Consider the following 24,505-nt stretch of genomic DNA (forward strand, 5'->3'; position numbering starts at 1 on the left):
ACGGGAGCGAATAACTTACAGTCAGCGAGGCAGAATCCCCGGGTGGTGAGCGCGAAGATAGAAAAGGAGAGGAGCCTGGGTAGAATCGAGGGCCCCCTCCCTCAGGAACTGCGTGAAGGAATAGTCATCTCCCCACTAGGAGTGGTTCCAAAAAAGGAAAAGGGCCAATTCAGGTTAATACACCACTTGTCGTACCCCGAGGGGGGGTCCGTAAACGATGGCATCGACCCGGAAGCATGCTCTGGGGGTTACGCGTCAGTGGATGACGCGATCACACTAGTCAAAGCGTCAGGAAAGGGGGCCCTCATGGCCAAGGCTGACATCGAATCTGCCTTTCGCTTATTACCGGTGCATCCGACCAGCTTCCACCTGCTGGGCTTCCAATGGGAAGGGGACATGTACGTCGACAAAGCCATGCCCATGGGATGTGCCATATCCTGTGCCTACTTTGAGCAATTCGCTACCTTTCTGGAATGGGCCCTTCACGACGGGCATCAAGGGGGCGGGAAGCTGCACTACCTGGACGATTTCCTGTTCACAGGACCAGCGGGATCTACGATGTGCGCCAGTACACTGGCGGCGTTCGAGGACCTGACCGAAACACTCGGTGTCCCCCTAGCGAAAGAGAAGACGACAGGCCCAACGACAAGACTGACGTTCTTGGGCATTGAGCTTGACTCCACGGCGGGGACCGCCAGGCTCCCCCCGGAGAAAGTGCAGGAATTCAGGGAAGAAATAGCCAAACTACGGGGCCGGCGCAAAGCCACCCTCAGGGATATCCAAGGGGTGATAGGCAGGCTGAACTTTGCAGCGAGGGTCATCCCTCCCGCCAGGGTCTTTTCCAGGCGCCTCACCGCGCTAACGGCTGGCGTCACCCACAAACACCACCGCATCCGGCTTAGCACGGGTGTAAGGCAGGATCTACAGGTATGGGACGACTTCCTGCAGGATTTCAATGGCGTGCTGATCTGGAAAAAGGGTTGGGTGACAGCGGATCAGCTATCACTATACACAGATGCAGCCGGGAGCCTTGGGTTCGGGGCGGTCCTGGGGAACAGATGGTGTGCCAGCCAGTGGCCAGACAGGTGGCATGCGCAAGGGCTCACAAAAAACATCACGTTCCTCGAACTATTCCCAATAGTAGTGGCACTGACGGTATGGAAAGATGAGATAAGGAACCTGAAGCTCACCTTATGGTCAGATAACATGGGGGTAGTGCAGGCCATTAACAGAGGCGCAGCAAGATGCCCGGGCATGTTGAGGCTAATGCGAGAGTTGGTTAAATTGCAGCTCGAGGGGAACCTGGAGCTGAAGGCGCGGCACGTGCCGGGGACACCATACCTGTGGGACCTGGGGGGGTTGACTTGTCCAGATTAATAGGGCACTCGCTCACCTCTGAGGCACACAGGAGATACAAGAAATACGCGGCCACAGTAATGAGAATCGGTGGCATAGAGTCGCTGGAAGACAAAGCAAAGGTGCGCACGGCGGTGGAGAAATTCGTGCAATGGGCATTCGACGCTAAGAAAACAAGGTCTTGGGCACAGGCGCACCTGGCCGCCATGGCCTACTTTGCCAGGCTCCACACAGGCGAGGACCCCACGGCAACTGTCTACCTGAAAGCAGCCCTGAAAGGCTGGCGAAAAATTGAGGGGACCAGGAAGGACAGCAGGCGCCCCATTGATTACGACAAGCTGGGTCAGTTACTTAGCGCCCTAACCAGCATCATTGCAGACAGGTATGAGCGGCTACTCTTCGGGGCCGCGTTCACCACGGCTTTCTTTGGGGCATTTCGGGTAAGCGAAATAGTGGCCCCCAACAGGTCAGGCCCGGCGCAGCGTTGCTTGCAGGCAAAGGACATCAAGCCGATGGTAAAAGCTGTGGAGCTCACGCTTAGGCAATCCAAAACTGATAGGGCCCGGAAAGGGACGACGATACGCCTGCATTGTATTCCAGAGGTGGGGCGCTGCGCAGTGTGCTGGCTGTTTCGATACATGGCGGCTCGCCCGGCGGGGGAGGGCCCCCTCTTCGTACATCAAGATGGAAGGAACTTGAGCAGGTTCCAGTTCACGGCCATAATGCGTCAGGGCCTCAGTAAGGCGGGGCTCCAGGCAACATCATTTGCCCCGCACTCCTTCAGGATCGGGGCGGCGACCTCGGCATCGCAGTATGGCATGCCAGAGGACAGGATCCAGGTCGTGGGCAGATGGCGCTCCAGGGCCTACAAGTCTTACATACGCCCGCATCTCATATAAAAAAAAAAAAAAAAGAAAGGGGGGAGGGGTAGTGGGGGGGGGGGGGGGGGAGCAGCCGCCTTGGGATGCCGCACGGCAGGGTTCCTTTGCCCTCCCTCGTCCACACCCGGTGCGCAGAAAGCCACCTTAATGGAGCATTTTCTCTCGACAGGGGGACGCCCACAGCTGGTCTGGGTCGTGGGGCATTCATTCGTATCCAGAATGGAGGCCTGGTGGAGGCGAGTGGGCCACAAGGAAAGCAGACCCAAGGCGACATACATCCGCTGGATCGGCCGGCCCGGCATGAGATGGGAGCAGTTGCTACCGACCCTGGACGGCCTCATGGCAGACTCAGCGTGGCTGCCAGATGTGCTGATCATACATCTAGGAGGGAACGACCTAACGCGGTTGGGCCGCAAGGCGGTGGGCCAAGCCATCCACAAGGACATCACCAAAGCGGCGGCATGGCTGGGGACCACGACAGTGGTTTGGTCGGAGATGATCAGCGGGAGGCACTGGAGGGGTGCCGACTCCAACAAAGCGGTGGATAACGCAAGGCGCAAGTTAAATATCGCCATGCACAAGTTTTGCTCAACCAACGGCCTGGAATCAATCCGGCACGGCCTCATCCACCCAGGCCGCCCAGAACTATATGGACAAGATGGGGTACATCTGTCCGACAAGGGAATGGAGGTGTTCTGGGGCAACTTGTGGGGCGCAATGACGCTCGCGGGTTGTCGTTAAAAAGGAGAAAAAAGGGGGAATGTGGGTAGCCACGAACCAAAGGGGCAAAAGGGGGGAGCCGCAGAAAGACGTGAGCCTCCCTGCGGCGTGGCGGAAATCCTACAATCGTTGGCTAACCAAACACACCGGTGGGTGGTGTGTAGGAGGAGGGCCACTCACTTTTCAATGCCGCACGGCAGGGTGACGTGGCCGCACAAAGGAGGGGAGGAAAAGACGGAGACGGCACTCGCGGCCCAGACCCGGCCGGACGGCAGGGCGCAAATGGTAGCGAGCTGGGGACCTAACTCCAGGCAAAGAAGCTCCCCTCCATGACACCCAAAAGGGGTGTGGCCAACCAACTACTGGAACACCAATAAAACTGATTAAGAACTGGTTGTACACAAGTGCCATTTACGAACTGATGAGTGCACGAGAGACAGACACCTGTATCAGAGGAAGGTGTCATAAACTGTAATGTGATGTGCATGATTGATGGTTAGAGTTCGCAAATGAAGATTGTACAACCAGTATGTTATTAATATTGTTATTAATAATCTTTATTGATATTAATAAATCTGCGGCCAACAATGACCACCACTAAGAGCTGAGATTGTTGGCTGACATTATTGACTAGGACTGATGGGGGAATACGGAGAATGTATGCAGTATGTCCACCAGCAAGTAAGTATAGACGGGTGCCCCACTGAGTAGGCACATGCGAGGGTTATTGCAGAGGCCGCCGCATCCACCCGCAGGGTGGGGGAGGCTCAAGGGCCGGCGCCATAACCCACGCGGTGCCAACAGGGGGATGGAACTGGTCCTGGGCGCCCTGAAGCGGCCAGGACCAGCGGAAACGGGGTGCGCACCAGCCACCCCGACAGGAAGTGACCTTGTGACCTGGGCGCCCATGGGGGGCGACCAATGGCCAACCTTGCTACCTTTGAACCCCCCAATCAAAGGGGGTTTCACCTGAAGCCCTTAGGGGGCTCAAGGGGATTTAAGCATCGCCGCTCCCCACCAGAAGCACAACGTCTTCGAAGGAGCTGGGAGAGCGGCGCGACAACGACATCGTTTGAAGCCCACCCACCCACACCTGAGGAACAGCAGAGTCGCAGTGCTGGACAGTGGGGAAGGCGTTGGCGGAAATCCTACAATCGTTGGCTAACCAAACACACCGGTGGGCGGTGTGTAGGAGGAGGGCCACTCACTTTTCAATGCCGCGCGGCAGGGTGACGTGGCCGCACAAAGGAGGGGAGGAAAAGACGGAGACGGCACTCGCGGCCCAGACCCGGCCGGACGGCAGGGCGCAAATGGTAGCGAGCTGGGGACCTAACTCCAGGCAAAGAAGCTCCCCTCCATGACACCCAAAAGGGGTGTGGCCAACCAACTACTGGAACACCAATAAAACTGATTAAGAACTGGTTGTACACAAGTGCCATTTACGAACTGATGAGTGCACGAGAGACAGACACCTGTATCAGAGGAAGGTGTCATAAACTGTAATGTGATGTGCATGATTGATGGTTAGAGTTCGCAAATGAAGATTGTACAACCAGTATGTTATTAATATTGTTATTAATAATCTTTATTGATATTAATAAATCTGCGGCCAACAATGACCACCACTAAGAGCTGAGATTGTTGGCTGACATTATTGACTAGGACTGATGGGGGAATACGGAGAATGTATGCAGTATGTCCACCAGCAAGTAAGTATAGACGGGTGCCCCACTGAGTAGGCACATGCGAGGGTTATGGAGTGAGAGCAGAGTGGAGTCCTTTCCAAGTAGGCGAGTCCCTTTATTTAAAATTCATTAAAGGGAAAGCTTCGGGTCAATTTTTGAAGGCAGCAGGATAGGTCTGGATGGTTCATTTACTATAAGCGTAGCTACTGGGGTATGTTTTTGCCTGCAGCGGGTTTATGGGCATGCTCGTTTAAACACGCTGCAATTAAATAATAGAATTGAGAAGCTCTGCAAATTTTGCTGCTGTTTGCAGCGTTGCGCTTGACTTTGCAAAAAAAGTGTGATAGCCCACTGGTAAATGAATGACGCAGCATTGCGTAGTGTGAAGGCCACGGTGAGGTGTTGCATGACTGGGCGTGGCGGTCCCAGGAACTACATGAATGTAGAAAGGTTGTAGCATCATGGCAGTCCTAGGTAATTATGATAGATATAATGCTTGGCAATGTGCTTAACTAAGCTTTGATAGTGCGAGCTTCTACGAAATCCAATCTACATTGGACCGCACGCCTGGGCTACTTCTGCCACGTCAGCATGGGCGTAGGAAGCGTGGGGGACGCGGGGGATATATCCCCCCCAGATTTTGGAGTGGGGGGGACACGGGGGACAAGGGTGGGGGAACGAGGCGACAAAAGACTTTCCCCTCTGCCTTCTGTTATTCACAGGGCCATTAGCACGTGTAAGTGCTACCTAATGGCCCTGTACTTGACCTGCCTGGAGTCAAAGTCTTCAAAGAGGCCCCCCGCCCTCTGCCCTTTGTCATGCTGCATGAAGGCTCTGCGGTCTGGGAAGGGCAGAGAAAGAAAAAAACTCTGTCTCTTTTCCGTCATGCCCAGGGAAGGCAAGGACATGCCCACTCCTGATCTGCCTCTGGCAGCTTCCCTCCGCCCCCCTCCCTCTCTTTATTCCTCCATCTCTGTCTGTCTCGGTCTCCCTCCTCCTTCAGTTCTGATTTCTAGAGACAGCTCTTAAGTACTCTCTCTTGCTTCACCTTTTCCTTATTTGTTTCCCTGTGAAATGGATCCAAAAATGAGCAGACCACTTTGGCTGGAAATGTCCGCATTTGCTGACTGTTGTATAATTCCAAAGAAAAACCTCAGACAGAGAGAAAAAAATTATTAAATATCTAAAGAAAGCGTCACAGAGTGGTCAGTAGACAGGCCAGATTGTTATTTACACCCACACACATTATCGCCACATTACAGAGTTTGCCAGTGAAAACGCTACTTTCTTTTTTTTTTTCTTCTTTCTTTGAACAACATTGTTTTTTCAGGGTGGGTAAGTGCACCATTCCTAAAGGGACTACAATACCTGGTTGATGGGTGGAGTGGAAATGTTTAATATGATCGTTTTCAACTATTTTAATTATTTTAGCTTATAAAATGTGTACTGCGGCTCTGTGTCCGAGGATGTGGTCCTTTTTAAACCAAACTGCTTACATTTTGAAAGGATTTAAGCAATGGACATTGAAATGGGTCCCTTTCTAATCCTGTAGTCCTGTCCTGAATTTTTCAAGCAAAATCACTTACTGATTTCTGAATAATGAGTTTAAAACTGTTAAGGTGACCATGTTGTTCCTGAATACATTTCACATGCTTTGCTTCTTCTTGCATTCCTTATGAGTGTTTACTTTTTCCAGGGTGATTCATTTTTTTCAGGCAGCATTTTACTGTTGTCTAGTGCATAATTTGTATTTAGTCGCAGCACAATTGAGATGTAGCTGAAGGCAGTGCAAATTTCCCTCAGTGGGGCAATATGGTGTTCAGTGTGGGAGAGGATGTGGCACTCTGGCCAGAGCTGCTGAATTTGGAACTGGTGCACCATTTTCAGCCTTCATGACCAGTCCACCAGACCGCACTCCTGACAGAACTGATTCTGATGCTACACCTTAGAAGGCCCAATAGACCTTAGAAGCCCTGGTGTCTTAGCACCCGCAGGTGGACCCTAACGGTGGCAAGTGTGAATTAACCTTGAAGGCCTGTCTACCACATTCCATACTGCAGTTCACCTCCAGTCTTGTGAGCAGGTATACGAAGTAGCACACCCTAGATCGACAGTGACACTGAGGTCACAAGATCCTTGAGGCCAGTCCACCGCACACATTGGTACCTCCATTGGCCTTTTTCAGCAGTAGTAGTGCAACTCACCAGGAAACGGCAATGAAGGATTTGCATGCACACCAAACTTAGGGGGTGATTATAATGGAGGTGGGACCGCCATGTCACCCCGTCAGTGGTGGCCCCACCTCCATCGGTGACTGCATCACCACCAGCCATTTTACAATGGTGGGTGGTTCCCTGGCGGTCGGAAAGACCAACCGCCACGCACCCGACTGGCTCCTTGGGCCCTCCAGTGCGGCGGAGGGGCTTGTGGTTCCTTCAATGCTAGTGGTGCCTACCAGCCACCGCACTAGGGATTATGATACCTCTTACCCGCAAGCCTATCCATGGCGGTTCACCCGCCATGGAAAAGTTGGCGAAAAGGGACGTTGGGGGCTCATAGCAGGCCCCTTTTCCCCCAGGCATAGGACCCGGGGGCATCTAAGATGCCCCCCTACATATCACTGAACCATGTGGCAGGCACCGCATTGTGCCTGTCACGTAGTGCAGTGATATATATAACATGTCAGTTTTTACATTGCAGCGGATGATGCAGCCAGCAGCACCTGCTGCAATGTAAAAGATAGGCACTGCAAACGCCATGATGGCGGTCGCATTGTAATTACTATCGTGGGGCCGCCACCTTGAAGGCCAGCGGTTCCTTTCCCCGATTTGATGGCGGACGGACTGAAGTCCGCCTGCCATCGTAATCAGCCCCTAAGTTTGCAAACTTCATGGCCTCTGCTTCATTCACAAACACTTTTAACATGTGCAGCCTGCTTTCGCGCCACTGGAGTTATGCAGTAATGGAGGCCAAAAATATGTCGCAGTGTTGACTAAATTATGCAACAATAAGAAGGCTGCAGCGTAATGTGGTGCATTTTATGATACTTTATTTTGATATATTTATACATACTAACAGCCTCTGCAAAGCTTTTGCATCATTAGTACCTGTGTAACATACAAATGCAGCAGTGGGAAAGGTGACCAGTCAACCTTTGCAAAGGGCCCTACACTTCACAGCAACATAAGTCACATTTCTTTTAGTAGTTTTTGATCTGTTTGAGCTACAAAATTGTTTTGGGTAAAATTGTTAGATTATGCAGCAGATGATGTATTATGTGGCAAATATGATACAGCCATAGTTAAGTGGAAAACATTTTTCCACTTAACTGAATTTTGTTCCAGCATTGTAGTCGATCAATTTGTAAGTACGCCAAACCCAAAAGTCGAGTTTGGGCACAATTTGCATTTTAAAAGCAGTCCTACAACACAGGGCTTCTTGTAAACTGACCTCAGGCTTCAGCAGTGCACACATGCAAACGCAGAAAGGGCTGCTGGCCTCTAAACTGCCATGCCCTATTATATTCTAGGGACTTAAAGGTCGTTCTAATCCCCCTGCCCTATTATGTACTAAGGCCATATAGGAGAGGTCATAGGGGTACCCTAACCCATAGTGCACCCTAGTGTATGTAGGTGTTTTCACAGTATCTTTAAGTGTCTCTTTCAGAATAGCACTGGCCCTGTGCCTGTTCAGGCAGAGGCCAGGGTCAGTCAGTCAGGTACCACAAGTACCAGTCAGCAAAACTTTGGGGAGTGTACAGGGCACAGGATGACTTTGCAACACTAAAGAAGCACAAACTCAGAATTTAAAACATAACACCATGGTTGGGGGGTTCTCTTTATTAACCAGAAATGATTGATATCCTAATTAATCAATTTTTCAACATTAGGATGAGGAAAGACTGGGGAAAAATCAAAACGTTCTAATCTATACCTTGAAGTTTTCATGCAGTTCTTTGATGACGGTTAATAGCTCACTGTTCAATGTTAGGATTTTAACTTATAAACTGCAAATACCAAAAGAATCTCTATTATGTTATGTTACATAAATTTATCGCGCGCACAGCTACTCATGAGTATCCCGGCGCGGAACCTGGCGGGGGAGGAGATGGAGTACTAGCAGGAGAATAGATGAGTTTTCAGTTTCCTCCTGAAAACAGCAGGTTCCTGGATAGTGCGTAAAGCAAGAGGAAGGGCGTTCCAGGCAGCCGCCGCCTTCACCGTAAAAGAACTGCCCCCTATTCTCTGAAGCTTAAAGCGAGGGGTCAGAGCATAGCAAAGGGACGAGGACCACAAAGGACGTGCAGGAACATAAAAAGAAAAGCGGCTCTGTAAATAGAGAGGACCACGATCATGCAGGGCACGGTGGGCCAAAATCAAGGATTTAAATTTGACTCGCTCCAATTTGGGGAGCTAGTGAAGAGAGCATAGCTGTTGTCGGATACTGTTTCTAGCCGGAATGCCCAACAAAAGTCTGACTGCTGTATTTTGAACCACCTGCAGTTTTTTCAGCAGGTACCTAGAAACACCAGCATAGAGGGCATTCGCATAGTCCAACCTAGACAGGATCAGAGCACAGGCAACAGCTTTCCTCGCTGCTAGAGGGAGGCATGGGCAAAATCTTCTGAGGGTTTTAAGCAGGCCGAAAACAGCATCCAGCCAGCTTGTTGATGTGTGTCGAGAAGGAAAGACATTCATTAAACCAAACCCCCAAGTTTTTTGCTGCATTCCCTGATGAGGTGGGTGAAGGAAACTCAGGAGGCCAGAGCTGCTCTCTGTAATTAAGGGGAAATTTGCCAAAGAGCAGAACCTCAGTTTTTTTCTATATTACATTTAAGCTGCGCCTCAGCCAGCCATTTAAAAATCGAGGACAGACAGTGTTGAACCGGTAATACCGTGTCCGCCTCTTTGTCCCAGGTAAAAAGCAGCTGGATATCATCTGCATATGCCATCACCTTAGCCCCCAACTCCTCTGCCAAATAGACCAGCGGGGTCACATAGATGTTAAAAAGAAGGGGGCTAAGTGAGGAACCCTGTGGAACACCGGTTGTTACCGGTTGAGGGGAGGAGGAGGATGGTGGGATCCACGCCCATCCAGCAAGGACCTAAAGCAGTCGGCACGCCCATCCAGCAAGGACCTAAAGCAGTCCCACACAATGCCTGACAGACCGATCTTAGCCAGACATGAGAGAAAAGAACGTGTGGGACCGTGTCGAAAGCCACCGAGAGGTCAAGCAAAATTAATGCTGCTCTCCCGCCGGCAACAAAGCACTCCCGGATGGCTTCAGCCACCTCCACCAGCACAGTTTCTGTGCTGTAGGATGCCCGGAACCCTGATTGAGCAGGGTGCAGAAGCAACTCCCTTTCCACAAAGCCTGTCAACAGCTTATTGACCACCTTCTCACACACCTTCGCCACAGCAAGGAGGAGGGAGATAGGTCGGTAATTTCCTAGGCAGAGGGTGTCCAGCAACGGCTTTTTTTTAGAAAAGGAAGGATCTTGGCCTCCTTCTAAGTCAGCAGGACCACCCTTTTCTGAAGAGACAGATTGATAATGGTATTAACCTCAGTGTTGATAACCTCGACAACTGCTGCCAGTGTCCTTGCTGGGCAGGGGTCGGAAGGTAAGCCTGATTTCAGAACCTTCAACATTTTATGACACACCAATGGGTCCACTGTGCTGAATACGGACAAGGTGGGGACTAGACCAGCAGATGACATTCTAAAGGTATCTCCATAGTGCTATTGCGAGGAATAAATGCTGCTTGGATAGCCTGAATCTTATACCTAAAACAGCAGGAAAGGGTGTTGCACCAAGAAGGTGAAGATAGCGACACACTTGCTTGAGCCATCGGGGACGTGAAGCTCTGAACAACAGCAGTAACTCACTGACCTATTTACATGATATGCATTTTGTGATCTGCGTGGTACACGTTCTTCGCGCAGGCATATTACCCCACTGTGGCTACCTTACCAAGAGTCAAACCGTCCACTAGACAAACCTCCGATCTCTCTCAATAAAGAACATTAATCACCGAAGTTATCTTCACATTTTTATTGTTGCCTGAAAATTGCTGGAGACCAGGAATGCAGCAGCAGGTATTTTTCAAACCATAATGCGCTTGCAAACACGACGCCCCCACCCTAAGTCAGCGACCTTTGTTTGCTTGGTGCATGAAGATGCAAGCTTCGTATACATTTTTTTTAACATTTGGTCTGATTACTATATGACTGTAAATAACAATAAAGCATACATGCAAACTGTAACATGCCTGCTTTTCTCAATATTTCCCTTTGAAAGTATGCAATTGTATTTGTTTAACAGGCGGTGATTTGTATAGGGTCACTGGGAAGTCCACAAGGTTGTCCCTGTCCCCCCCAGAATTTTAGTGTCTCCTACGCCCCTGCACGTCAGAACACAGATTCAATACGTCAGCACGGCCTTTACTTTTAGCTCAGAGACCGATTGAAAAATGTTGCTTCTGTATCAACAAAATACCAGTAAGATAGGATGTGTTTCTGTCATGCTTCAATTCATTCGGAGCTTAATAGTGCTCACTACATAGTTTTTCTCATTTCCACGGCCCGCGTAGCCATGCTTTCTGCTGTCACGGCGTTACAGTGTTTAAAATAAACGTGTAATTGGTAACAGCGACCAGTGTGAGCAATCCAGCATTGATATACCCGCACCTTCTTAAACCCACGAACGCCATCTTTTTTGTTATAATTCCTTTTCACATTTTACTCACTTAAACTTTAGGTTTTCCAACCATCTTTAGGAAAAGGAAAGACCTGTTTAGTTTTAGATCTATGATTCCAAATACTCTGCTGTTACAGAGCAGCTCCATCATTAACATATTACATGTCTTTACTGATGTCATAACTAAATTGTATTAAGAAAATGTCAGACGGGTTCTTATAAAGTCAATGTCAATTAATATATATGTACTAGTGGCATTGTTAAGGGCACCATGTTTAAATAGTTAAAGTCCTCACTATTACTGTACTTCATAAACCCTGCCTTCTCACATTTGCTTTAAAATGCACTATTTGCTAACTCTTTTTTCTAAATTCTTCAGGTGCAGAACCCTCGAACCCTCCTATGGTCGGGCTTTCGATAGGGTGACCAGAATTTTAAAGTAAAAAAAAGGGACATTTCACAAAAATAGAAGGACTACAATTTTACTTCAAGCGATAAGAGCGCTCCTCAGCAGAAAATTATAGAACAGGCAATAAGAACATACATAACATGTCATTTTTAAACCCAGTAGCTTGCCTGTTAATTACATTGTTTTCTTGAACAAACTGCCTGCTTTGTAAAACATAAAAAACACCTCCCACCGTTTTCAGTCAACCCTCTCTTAAAACAAGCATTTACAATGCAACGGTCTCGCCTTTGAAAAAGTTAGAGCTATTGGCATTGTAAATGGCAACATTTTTATTTAGGTGTTGGTTTTGAAAACAGATAAATAAATGGCTGTAATTTACAATGCCAATAGCTTAATCTCTCGCAAATGCAACACACAAACACACAGACCCACACACATACATACCTACAGAGCCACACGCAGAGCCACACACACATACACAGAGCCACAGACACACACACAGCACCCCCCTACCCCCGTCGGGACGCACCCTCCAGGGCCAGCATGGACGGGAAGTCCTTGCAGTTGGAGATGGCGGTGGAGTCGGTGATGCAGGTCTTCCACAAGTTGGACCAGAAGGTGGCCGTGCCGTCAATACTTGACACCTTCCAGTAGTCGGTGGGCAGCGTGGAGCAGACCAGCACCCAGCCCGACAGGGCCAGCAGGAAGGCCACGATCTCCCCCGCCGTGCTGGTCATGGTCACCGGCGAGGGTCACAGAGCACAGGTGTCAGGGCAGAGGGCAGAGGGGCTAAGAGCTGAGGGCAGAGGGGCTAAGAGCTGAGGGCAGAGGGCAAAGAGCTGAGGGCAGAGGGCCAAGAGCTGAGGGCAGAGGGCCAAGAGCTGAGGGCAGAGGGCCAAGAGCTGAGGGCAGAGGGCCAAGAGCTGAGGGCAGAGGGCCAAGAGCGGAGGGCAGAGGGCCAAGAGCGGAGGGCAGAGGGGTAAGAGCGGAGGGCAGAGGGGTAAGAGCGGAGGGCAAAGGGGTAAAAGCGGAGGGCACAGGGGTAAGAGCGGAGGGCACAGGGGTAAGAGCGGAGGGCACAGGGGTAAGAGCGGAGGGCACAGGGGTAAGAGCTGAGGGCACAGTTAGTCAACTTAATACTGTTCAGCTAACTACTATAAAAAACCTACAAACCCCTTTTTAATATTCAATACAAAACATTTAATTTCTCAGTAGAACACGCAAAACTGTGCACTAGTTGATATGCTTTTTAACCATGTTCAGTTGTATATGGTCATTATCACATATCAACTTCAAAACATAGACCCTCAGAAAGGGGAAATTATTTTTTACATTTCATCTTCAATGGCGCCATTAAAGGACCATTTGTTTACTTCACAACATTTTTTGCACGTACATTTCCAACAGATTTGGCCATGAAAGATCTGTTCATATAAGCTGTAACTGTGATAACAGGAAGTTGAGCTATACGTGCTTGCATTCATAAAGAACGTAGAATGCTAATCAGAGGCAAAATTCTCTTCACACCAATTAATCGTGCACAAAATAGAAACTGATCCCAAAACTAATAAATAAACACACACCAAAAACGAAAGTGTGCCTCAGCAAAGCACACCTCGGCAGCCCTATCACACAACCGGCTCAGAGATCACACACAGCCAGACACACACACACAGCCAGACACACACAAAGAGCCAGACACACACACAGAGCCAGACACACACACACAGCCAGACACACACACACAGACCCAGACACACACACACAGAGCCAGACACACACACACACACACACAGAGCCAGACACACACACACAGAGCCAGACACACACACACAGAGCCAGACACACACACGTGACTGTGTAGAGTGGTATGGCATAGAACTCTTGGATGGAGTCAATGATGTGGAACAGACACACACAGGCACAAACACAAGCACACCCACACATACACAGAGGAGCACACACACAAGCAGACACAGGGACACACACATGCACACACGGATACACATACAAGCACATACACAAACACAGAGGAGCACACACACAAGCAGACACAGGGACACACACAAGCACACACGGATACACATACAAGCACATACACAAACACAGAGGAGCACACACACAAGCACACACGGATACACATACAAGCACATACAAAAACACAGGCATACACAAGCGTACGTACAGACTCATACACACAGGCGCACACACACACAGGCAAAGTGGCAGTCTGCAGAGGTAAGAGCATCAGGGCAGTGAGACGGGTGGGGTGAAGTCGGGGTGTTGGAATTCAACAGACGACGGGATAGGCAATATTTAAATTTTAAAAACACTTACCTTGAGCTTGCCGTATCACCATTAAATTGTTTCTACTAAAATGACATAACAGCTTAGATGACATACACATGTCCTGTCCGCAAAAGGCGAGGGGTCCTTCTGGGGCAGGCAGGGGGGCTCGGATGGCGTGCCACGTACCGAGCACGGCCTGCATTGTGAGGTCATGTGATGCGTCGTCCGTGATGATATGAGCGGGGGTCCACTTGCTGAGTCACAACTGGTATTAGATGTTAACATAACGCCCCTTTAAATATATTAGGCTTAGGCTAGTAGGGACACCCTAGATTTTGAGTGGGGAATGACGTTTCTGGAATACCCCACGCCATTTCCAGAACATTCGTCCTCCTGACCAATCGGTGCACACTTTCACTCGGCATGCAGCTACGCTTCCTGGGGGAAAGAGTCATGTAAATTCATCAGCCCGAGTCGAAGTTCGAAGCCATCCAAATGCGTTCTTGGAGAGGAAAATGCTGTCTCCCAGCAACTACCTCAGCACCGCCGACTGGGCATTATGCAGCGATGGCCTATGACTTTCGAGGTCTGTTTTGCATAATCTTTAAACTGATGTTTTTACGGAACACTGAATATGCTGATGCATTTTGGACTTCCCTATAACCCCCTTTCCCCGACAGGAAGGAGGAGCCTAGGTTGATACAACATGTCTTGATAAGTCGTTAGGAAGGGTCAAAGTTCAAGGACTTGCAGCCTGCCCTGGGAATCGCCATTGGCCTGCACAGAGCTTGCGTCAACCCAAACCACCCAGCCCCTAGACATGTCCAGACTCGAGTCCATGTGCAATCCAGGCCTGTGCAAGAGAGCAAAAGCCAGGCCACGCTGAGGGCAGAGCAGTGCACACACAGGAAACCGCTCCCCCACAAGGAGGGATTGGCTGCGTCCACCCGCCATCGCTTCCGGGTCTTCAGTTCACGGGCACGTCACTCCACGACTGATGGATGGGAAAGGATTGTAAAGGTTGCATGAAAGCATCTGCTTGTCTGGCCATGGCGGTCTTGCGCAAGCGTGAATGTTGCACCCTCGTGCCGTAAATCATCACGGCCTGCCTGCTTTGCATATTCGGAACACGAGTTGTAGAGCGGTAGCGGGATGGCAACATTAAGTGTGCCACGCCTTTTATTATAGTAAGAAGGCGGGCTTTCTGGTAAGCGCATGGTTGCATAAGTGTTACACAATCAATTTGAATGTGGAAAGGGCAGTGTTACTAGAGTGGTTATCCAGTGCTCCTATCGAAGACCAAATAATCGTGGAGTAGCATTTTGAATAGAAACTGCAGTTTTCTTAATAGATCCAATTTTTTTAATAGACATGTAATTCTTTTTTCAATGTGTTAAAATGCTTCGATAATCTATAATTCAATGGACCTGTCAGACGAGTGAATGAATGGCTGTCTTCAGAGCACACAGACCTAAAAGACGAAAAGAGCCACTGTTTTGATAACCACAAACAGCAAGACAACCAGCGGGAAGAGGGCGGGGACAAACGGAACGGGGACGCGGACAACAGGAAAGGGGGCGGGAAGATGGGCAACACGGCCAATGCCGTGACGAAAGGGGCGGGTGACGAAAGAAGGGGGCGGGACTTAAAAAAAGGCACGGGAACGCCCCCGATTCGCATCCGGACGGGCAAAAAGTGACGGACAACAATGTCTGCCAATGGCTAGCCTCCATTTATGGAGCTAGCCAATGGTAGACTAAGGAGGGACATTGCCACATAGTGTAGATCATCAGATTTCGCCTGCGCGAACGCTGCTGCGCAGCGGACGCCAGGCGAAACCTAAACAGGGACATGAGCTAAATTTTTTGAAATTTGCTGGGACAGCTGGTTAAACACGGGGACCGTCCTGGCAAAACGGGACGCCTGGTCACCCTAGCTTTCGAGCCTTGCGCGCTTTTCTGTGCAACTTTCATCCCCAACTTTTACGCCCTGCCACTTTCAAATGTCACCAGCAGCCACTGTTAGTATTCCTCCCCTTGAAATCTCTGGACTGGGTGCCCTGAGAACAGCTCCTAGACTTTAGCAATGGAGTTTGCCAATTAACAACGTAAGCGGCCCAGCTTTCCAAGCCTGTGTACGGTAGACGTTTGCTGGCAACTGTGTTTTGTACTGTGTAAGAGTGGCCTCTGCTGGCAATTTATGTGAAAAGCACGTAGACTAATAATGACTATGCCAGGATTCTATTTTACGTTTCCTTCAGCATTTATAACTCGTGATCCCCTGTACCGTTTGTTTGTGATTTTAATGTTGTTTGCTACCTTTTGTGTTTCATTTTCTGACTTTAATGTTGTGTTAGTGCTGCTAAGCTACTGGTCATGCATTTTCTCTGAGAGAAGCCTGTTGCTTTGAGTCACTGTTACCAGGCGTAAGCCCAGAAGTACTCACAGTAACCTGTTGTTTTTTTACCTGTTAAGAACTGGGTGACTTTGTGGGAGCTCACCCCTGTCTTCCCTGCTAGCTAATAATCAGATTCTCACTGGGGCATTTGTAGTGGAATTGGGAGAGGGCATTTAGGACGCACATGGACACAAGGGGGTATTGGTGTATTGTGGGGTTGTGATAGGGCTTCTAGACTGGGGGCATTTGCAGATATGGAGAGCAGTTTGAGGCTACGGGCACAGAGAGGAGGCATTTGGAACACAAAGGGATGAAGGTCCCCGGGTCTACCTGGAACAATTGAGGGAATATTGATACATAGATTTTGGGGTGCAGAGGTTGCGGGAACCTTGTGTTTTTTGTCAGGGGTGAGAAGAGGAGATGGGGCACATACGGCGGAGCAGGCGGGGGGAGCATTGAGAAATAGCATGGTGGCACAGAGAAACTACTGCTTTAGGGGCACAGTGTATGCGAGCCGGTGAACTTAAATAAGGCAGCTGGCATCTGTGACACATATGGCAGTGAGTTTGTGTCACTTAGTGCTGCTGTTACAAGAAGGAGAAATAGAGACGGGGCATTTGGGATACAGAGAGGGCACTATAGGCACAGGTGTGTCTTTCACACTGAGGGAGCACTTGAGAGACTTAAAGCAAATTGTCTGGCATGTGAAAATGTGTCATCTAGAGCAGCGGGGCATTGGGTGTTTGGGCCTACCTAAGGGGATTAAGGTGGGAGGTATGGAGAAGGGACCTCTCTGACATTGTGAATGAGGTGCCCGAGTGCAGTAAAAGGGGCTCTTGGTATTTTACTGCTGGAGACATTAGGAATGACTCACTTGGGGAACAGGATGGGAGCAGCGACACGTGGGGGCAATTATTGGATAGGCACTCAGAAGAAGCATTTGGGTTTCAAGGAGAGGGCACATTGGGTAATTAAAGATGGTATTTTGCACCCTGAACTCATGACAGATAAAGAATGGGAGAAAGCATATTTGTTAGTTAAAAAGTCTCAAGCTAAGCCAGATTTAATACAGTAGAGTTTAATTGCCAATCGCTCACCACCCAGCTTATCCTCCTCTCCAGTCTTCTGGGATGGTTAAGCACGCCACTTGCCTGGGGCTCTCCACAGTGTCAGACCTTTATCCTGGGGACACATTCTTCTCGCTTGCCGCCGACTCTGGTCTCATGGACACCTTGCTTTACTACCAATTTAGGGCTGTCTGTAAGAAGCATCACCCCTCGTTTCCCCAGCCTCCCCCCTCGATGGCCACTCTCGATATTCTCTATGCATCCCCCTCTCCTAAGAAATTGATAACTAAAATCTATGCTTACACGCTGGCAGCATCTTCCACCTCCACTGACCGGGCGCGCATTGCATGGGGCGAGGACCTAGGGGTCGAAATCTCTCAAGCCGATTGGCTGTATTGTTGTAATCAGATCAAACGTCCCTCCCCAAATTATCGTTTGCGCCTTAATCACTTTAAGTACATACATAGGCTATACCGGACTCCTGCACAAGCTAGGACTTATTGCAAATGGCAGATGCCTGCGCTGCTCTGCGCCTGCGGCTGACTTCTCCCACCTCGCCTGGCTGTGCCCCCGGGTCTCTGCATACTAGAGCGAGGTCTGCACTGCTATTTCTGAAATCACCTCGTCACTGGTCCAACCTGACCCTCTGCTTTGCCTCTTAGGCTTTGTTAATTTCTGCCCGGGCGCCTCCCGCCGCTTGACTGCCATGCTGCTGGTCCTCGTGTGGCTCAGGGTCTCCATGTGTTGGGGTCACAGGCCTGCGCCTAAGGTTGCCCTCTGGCTCGAGAATGCTTCCCGCTGCCAGACCCTCCTGTCCGAGTTCTGGGACCTTCTACATGCCAGATCTTGCCCAATTGACATATGGGGTCCACTTGTGACCTACCTCTCAGGTCATGATTCCCAGCGCCTTGTGACCTCTCCTGTGCTCCCTGCCCCCAGCGCCCACCGGTGAAGGTCAATGAGCAGCTTTCCATCCGCTTTCGCTCCCGTCTGCTCCTACTGCCTCCCTCCTCTACTCATGGTGCCTCTTACTGCTGTACTCTTCACCTTCTCAGTGGTTACACGACATCTCTTCCTGACACTGTCCCCAAGTGTTACAAGCTCGAGGTAGCCTCTGCTGTGCTGTATTGTATCACTGTGATTAATCCCTTGCAATTGTAGAATCTTGTAACTGTGCTGTGCAATGTTTTCAATAAAGGTTTTTGAAAAATCAAAAAAATAAACAGGAGAGTTTAATTATCTGCATAGGACGTGTCTTACTCCTCTGAAACTAGGTCGCATTTACTTACTCTCAGGGTCTCTGTCCATGTTATAGGACCATAGAGGCAGGGATGATGGAGAAATGCCCTATCAGGAAGATAATATACCGAGACATGAACTGTGCTGCTCGGAAACCATGTTAATGTATTATTGATGCAGATTTCTGCTTTCAACTTTTGAAAACTTTGATTCTAACAGTCGTAAATGTTCACTGATTATGATTAGAATTTCAGAAAAATAGTTTTTCCCCCCTTTTTTTAACAGAGGGTAGTTGCAATTGGAGCAGAGAGCGGGCGATATGTGTCAGTGAAAGAATGAGATTGGAACTGAGCGCAAAGAGGGACATTATAGCACTATTGGAGAGGGCAGTTAGGTACAGTGGGCCTTGGACAAGTGGCATCTGGAGAACAGGAAGTAAAAGACTGGAGCAATCAAAGCAGTTGTGTTTGGGACACGGAGGGGCAGAAAGAGGGGACTCTGAGAGCAAATGGGCATTGTCGGCACTAAAGATGGGCATCTGTAGCACAGTGAGTCGCACATCGACGCTTAAAGAGAGGCATTTAGTTTTGGTAACATGAAGAGGGGGCACGTACATGAGACTCAAAGAGGGTACATGGAGGGGTTAATCATTGCAGAGACGAACTGCACCTAAAAGTACTTGGAGGGGTATAGAACAACATAACACATATTGAAAGCATTTGAGACTGACAGCACTTCCAGGACAATTGGCAGTGAACACAAAGAGGCAGGTACAGAGCGTGCATGGACAGCACAGACTAGCGACCTGTAGTCACTTGTAAATGAAACTCCGGGTATGTAGAGCGTAAAGTAGTGGGCACTAGGCCCAGATTCCTGTGAAATAATTCACGCAGCCACAGGGGCTAGGGAACTGGAACTGGCCCAGGGCACGTGCACTCGGTCCCTTTTATTATCACGGTCATCTAACCAGTGAGACCTGTGTTGGGTGGGTGTACAGTGTAATACATCACACTCTTGAGCACTAGAACGTGTCCTACAGGACACTACATTCCTACCCAACTTTATTGGAAATGAAACAAATATAAGTCCAACTTATGGAGAAAAACAAATAACAAAACATCAGCACCACTGAGACTCTTCATGCCATCTGCCGGGCAATACAGGACCTCTGGACTGCCTGGCTATGAGGTTTTAGTTTCCCCCACGGTGATGTATTTCAGACCGGTCTGGTCTCACGGTGTTGAAGACTATTTGCACAGTTCAATAGGGGTGCATACAGAGTAGTGGAAGAGTCTACTTCAGATATCATCTTGAAGGCGCTCAGGCTCCAATGGACGGCCAACCTGCAAAGACCGAGAATGACGTTGATGAAATGGTGGTCTTCCTTGAAGGCAATGATGTCTATGAGTGTCCGCAGGTAGAGCAACTTCAGACTTCCCTCTTATGCCAGGACTCCCCTATGATAGGATTCTCCTTGAGGCCTTTTGTGCTATCACAGGAGTGCATTGACTGTGCGGGCTTTTTGAAGGCCACGAGAAGGTGTCGCTCAGGAACTGCCAACAGGACCACAACCAAGTCACTCTTGCATCTGCAAAGGTGTGGTGTCTCAGGGTCTGTGTACTCAGGCATTAGGACTCAGGTTCACCTACTATCATCAGACAGTCATTGGTTGATCATTCTCCGTCTGTGACCTCCATGCTTCCCGGTACCCACTGTGGAGCTGCTGCAGATGCATCTCTCTTTTCGGGATTCCCCTCTCACTGGACTTCCCTTGAGGCCCTTGCCCCTGTATTGCCACATGACAGCATGGGCTGCCAAGGGGTCACTGTGGAACTCCCAACAGGGCCACGACCAGCTACATGCAACCCCAAGGGTGAATGGTCCAATGGTCGAGTATGCTCCTTTTAGCAGGCTTCAGGTTCATGGGGGCACACAGAACGTTTATGGGTTGCCAGCCTCCCACAGTGCCAGTAACGTCTTGTTGGTCTCCGGACGTTTCAGGTGGCGTTTTGATCCACTCTGGTGGTGCAATGCTCTTTAGGTGTTCCAGTTGATGCACTTGGGTAATGATGACAGTTATGTTCTTATACTCTGGTTACAGGTGGTGATTTCTTGGAGTGAGGAGAATTAGAGGGACTTCATGTCCACATATCCTTGCTGGTGCTGTTCTTCTCTCCATGGCCTCTGTGGTCAAGAGCAGGGCTGACATCTGACTAAAACTGCTTACTCTCGGGAACTGACGGTCGCTCCATGAAGCATAGAGGAAGAGACGCAGGTTGCGCTTGCTGGCAGCTTACATGTGGTTCTCCCATTGAGCTGTCTCCAGGGACGTTGCTATGCCTTGATGATCATCTTGTGTCCGCAGGTGCACTCTTGTCTTGTAGTGGTACAAGTCCTGATTCTTCTCCCTTGTCTCTTGCGGACCTGTGGTGGTTTTTCACCTTGTGGCCTTTTGCCACTCTCGTCTCCTTCTTCGCGATGTGGCGTCTTGCCACGATTTTCTCTACTTGTAGTATGGTGTGATGTCTGGCCACATGCCACATGACGGTGCACAGGCTGTGGTGGCAGCTTGCCACTTGGAGTGTGCGACTCTCCTCTTGCCTGTAGTGGGTCACTGAAAACTCCATCTTTAGGCAGTATGGGGGTAGGATACTCTGTGCCGTCTTTGGCCTACTGCGGGGCTGTACTTCTGCAGTGGAGATGTAGAGGCTCTCCATCTTGCATCCGGGCTCCGCTTGGCCTTTCCACTCCTCTTAGCCCTGTGGAGCTCTGGTGGTGTACAGTGCCTCATGTCTTCACATGCATAGACTCTTCCAGGGTGCCCTTGGATGGCTCCCTGTATGCTTGCTCTTCTTTCCTCGTTGATGCAGCAAACAGCCGCTAGTTGGGGTATGCGTCCTGTGCACAGTGGGCCTTGTGGTTTTCTAGCTGTCTAGCAGAGCTTGCTGTCTTTAGCTTTGCTGCAATCCTGCTGCCAGTCTTTCCTTTAGTAGGAACTTGGCTCTTCTTCTTTGTGCGGACCACTCACAGGTCCTATCCATTCCTTAGGGATCTTCTCGGTGCTCCACTCCCTGGATGGAGGGTCACCTTTCTCACTCCAGGGCATAGTGCCTGCGCCTCAAGCCTGAATTATTGTGGTGTTTGCTTCTGCCTCCGTTCAGGCGTGCTTGGCAGGGTTGGTCACTTCCTGTGACGTGCTCAATGCTGGGCCAACGGTGGCCGTTCGGTGCTGGGGTGGTTGACTGGTCCAGCCTCTTCCTTACACCATTGCTTTATCTTTTGAAGAGGTCTCTCTCTCCTGGGCTCCTGTCCGTGATGTCAAGTTTCTGGGTGCATGTGTTGGCGCACTTTGGACTCCGTGCTCTTCTTCAGGGCACTTTCTTGTGATGCTTGGTGTGCTTGCTCTTCTTTCTTGCAGTGGTGGCTGTTCACCACCAGGGGCGTGCGGTGCTATTTCCTTACTTGCGATGGCTTCAGACAGCCACTGGGGGTTGTACACTCTGCACCTGTCTTTTTGTGCATCACAGGGCTTTGCAGCCTTGAGGTTTTGCTGTCTGACAGTGCTGTACAGTAGGCAGCTTCCTCGGTTGGGTAGCTTTGGACTCCTTGGGGCACTCTGCAGAGGTTAAAGCCTCTTACTGTGGTGCCAGGGAGAAGTGCTTCATCTCTTCTGCTCGTTTCCTGCTTGTAGTTTGGGGTTGTGCTGTGTTCTAACTGGGCATGTATATGTGTCCTAGGGGTTTCTCTCCCCCAATAATCCCTGTGGCATGGGACGCTGGCAGTGCTTCATGGCAACACAAACAAGTTTGCTCCTGCTGTTCTGGCAGCAACTGTATACTAAGTGGTGCTGCTGCCACAAATGCTCTTAGGTCACAGCAGCTTTCCTAAACTGTGGGCCATGCAGCACTCACTTGCTGAGAGGGGAGGCTAAATATGTTGATGGGTACACTATGCAGGTGTTTGGTTTTCTTAAATGTGGTGCAGTGTGGGGGGCACTAAGTGGCACTGCAACTACTTTCTATACTTTGCAGGCCAGCCACGGCCAGCTGGGCTGCTGCAGGGGAGTCCTTCTCTTCCCCCTCAAAACATTCACCCCCAATCAAGAGATCTGGGTTAAATTCATCATTCTTTTGCTCACCATGCCACCCCACTTTAGACCTGGCCATATGCAAATAAGTCTTGACCCTGTGCCTCATGGGAACAGTCCAGCCCAAACTGCCAAGCCAGGTCTGCCCTGGACCGGAAACAAGCATCCTAGGGCCGGTTTTGGGGTTTCACCCCTCATCAGCCAGGATAGCTTGATTCTAGTGGCACAGTGACCCCAGGAACCACGTCTGGGCATACCCGGCACACTTAGGGTGAGGAAGCCAAAGACACACAATTGATGAAGGGAATGTAGAACAAATCAAAACATTCACCCTCAGTCAAGAGATCTGGGTTAAATCCATCATTCTTTTGCTCACCATGCCATCCCAGTTTAGACCTTGCCATATGCAAATCAGTCTTGACCCTGTGCCTCATGGGAACAGTCCAGCCCAAACTGCCAAGCCAGGTCCGTCCTGGACCGGAAACAAGCATCCTAGGGCCGGTTTTGGGGTTTCACCCCTCATCAGCCAGGATAGCTTGATTCTAGTGGCACAGTGACCCCGGGACCCAGGTCCTGCATTTTATGCTGGCAGCCAGTCAGCTACACTGTTGTCATCCTGATATGATGCAGAGGCTGCTTTTGGGGTAAGTGAAGTCACATCGCACACATGGGTGTGGCAGGAGTGGTGGGGGTCACAATGTTGGTGTGGCAGGGCATATGCTTTCTGTGGTGTTAGCGTTCTAGCCATTGTCGGCGTGCGTGTGACATAACACGCGCCGGCAGAGAACGAGCGTACTGCGCATGTCTGAGCGGCGATTCGCGCCGTTCAGAGCCCGGCAGAGCGCGATCTTAGTAAGACGCCCGGCGCTCTTTCCCCTAATTATCTTGTGATAATAAATAGCGTTTTCCCTACCTACCTGCGTCTGAGTGATCCTTTGGGAGAGTGCCTGGAGACTCCACAGTGGCGACGAGGAGTGGGATCTGTCCACTCAAAAAAAAAAAGGAGAAAAAAGCCCTTGTGTCTGGCAAGACCAAGAGAGGTGGAGAAACAGGGAGAACCAGGACACGACCAACGACGCCATCCACCTGCAGAAGGAGGAAGAAGACGCGGAATCACCACAAGACCCACGGGAAGAGCGTGGCAGAGGCGCAGTGACACACACAAACACATTGAGTGCCCCCGAGCCAAGAAACACCGCAACCTGCACAGAAGCACGGTAGGAGCACACAAGCACCCCCCACCAAGGCCCTGGTGGAAAAGAGTGACCACGAGGAAGGGGGAAGAAGCGAATCCAGCCCCAACACGTCGCAAGCAGGTAGCGCCAACACACCTGGCAGCCCCGGGAGTCGGGGAGGGAACAACAGCACGCCAGGCAGCCCCAGGAATCGGAGAGACAAGCCAGAATGAGCAACCAAGCATCCTCACTCACGACACCTATCCCGTTTTTACCTAAACCAGGAGAGCCACAGATGAAGTGGGAGGACTGGAGGGCATACTTCAAGAATTACTTAGAAGCCCTGGAGGATGAATCCACTGACGAATTCACCCCAGCAAGAAGGAAACGAATATTACTGCACAACCTGGGACCGGAAGGCATAAGGGTGTTCACGAATATAGCGACGACGCCTCTACAAGCAGCCGACGCAGACGTCTTCAAACAAGCCCTAGAGGATCTA

Source organism: Lissotriton helveticus, chromosome 7 (genome assembly GCF_964261635.1).
Source record: "Lissotriton helveticus chromosome 7, aLisHel1.1, whole genome shotgun sequence".
NCBI lineage: Eukaryota > Metazoa > Chordata > Amphibia > Caudata > Salamandridae > Lissotriton > Lissotriton helveticus.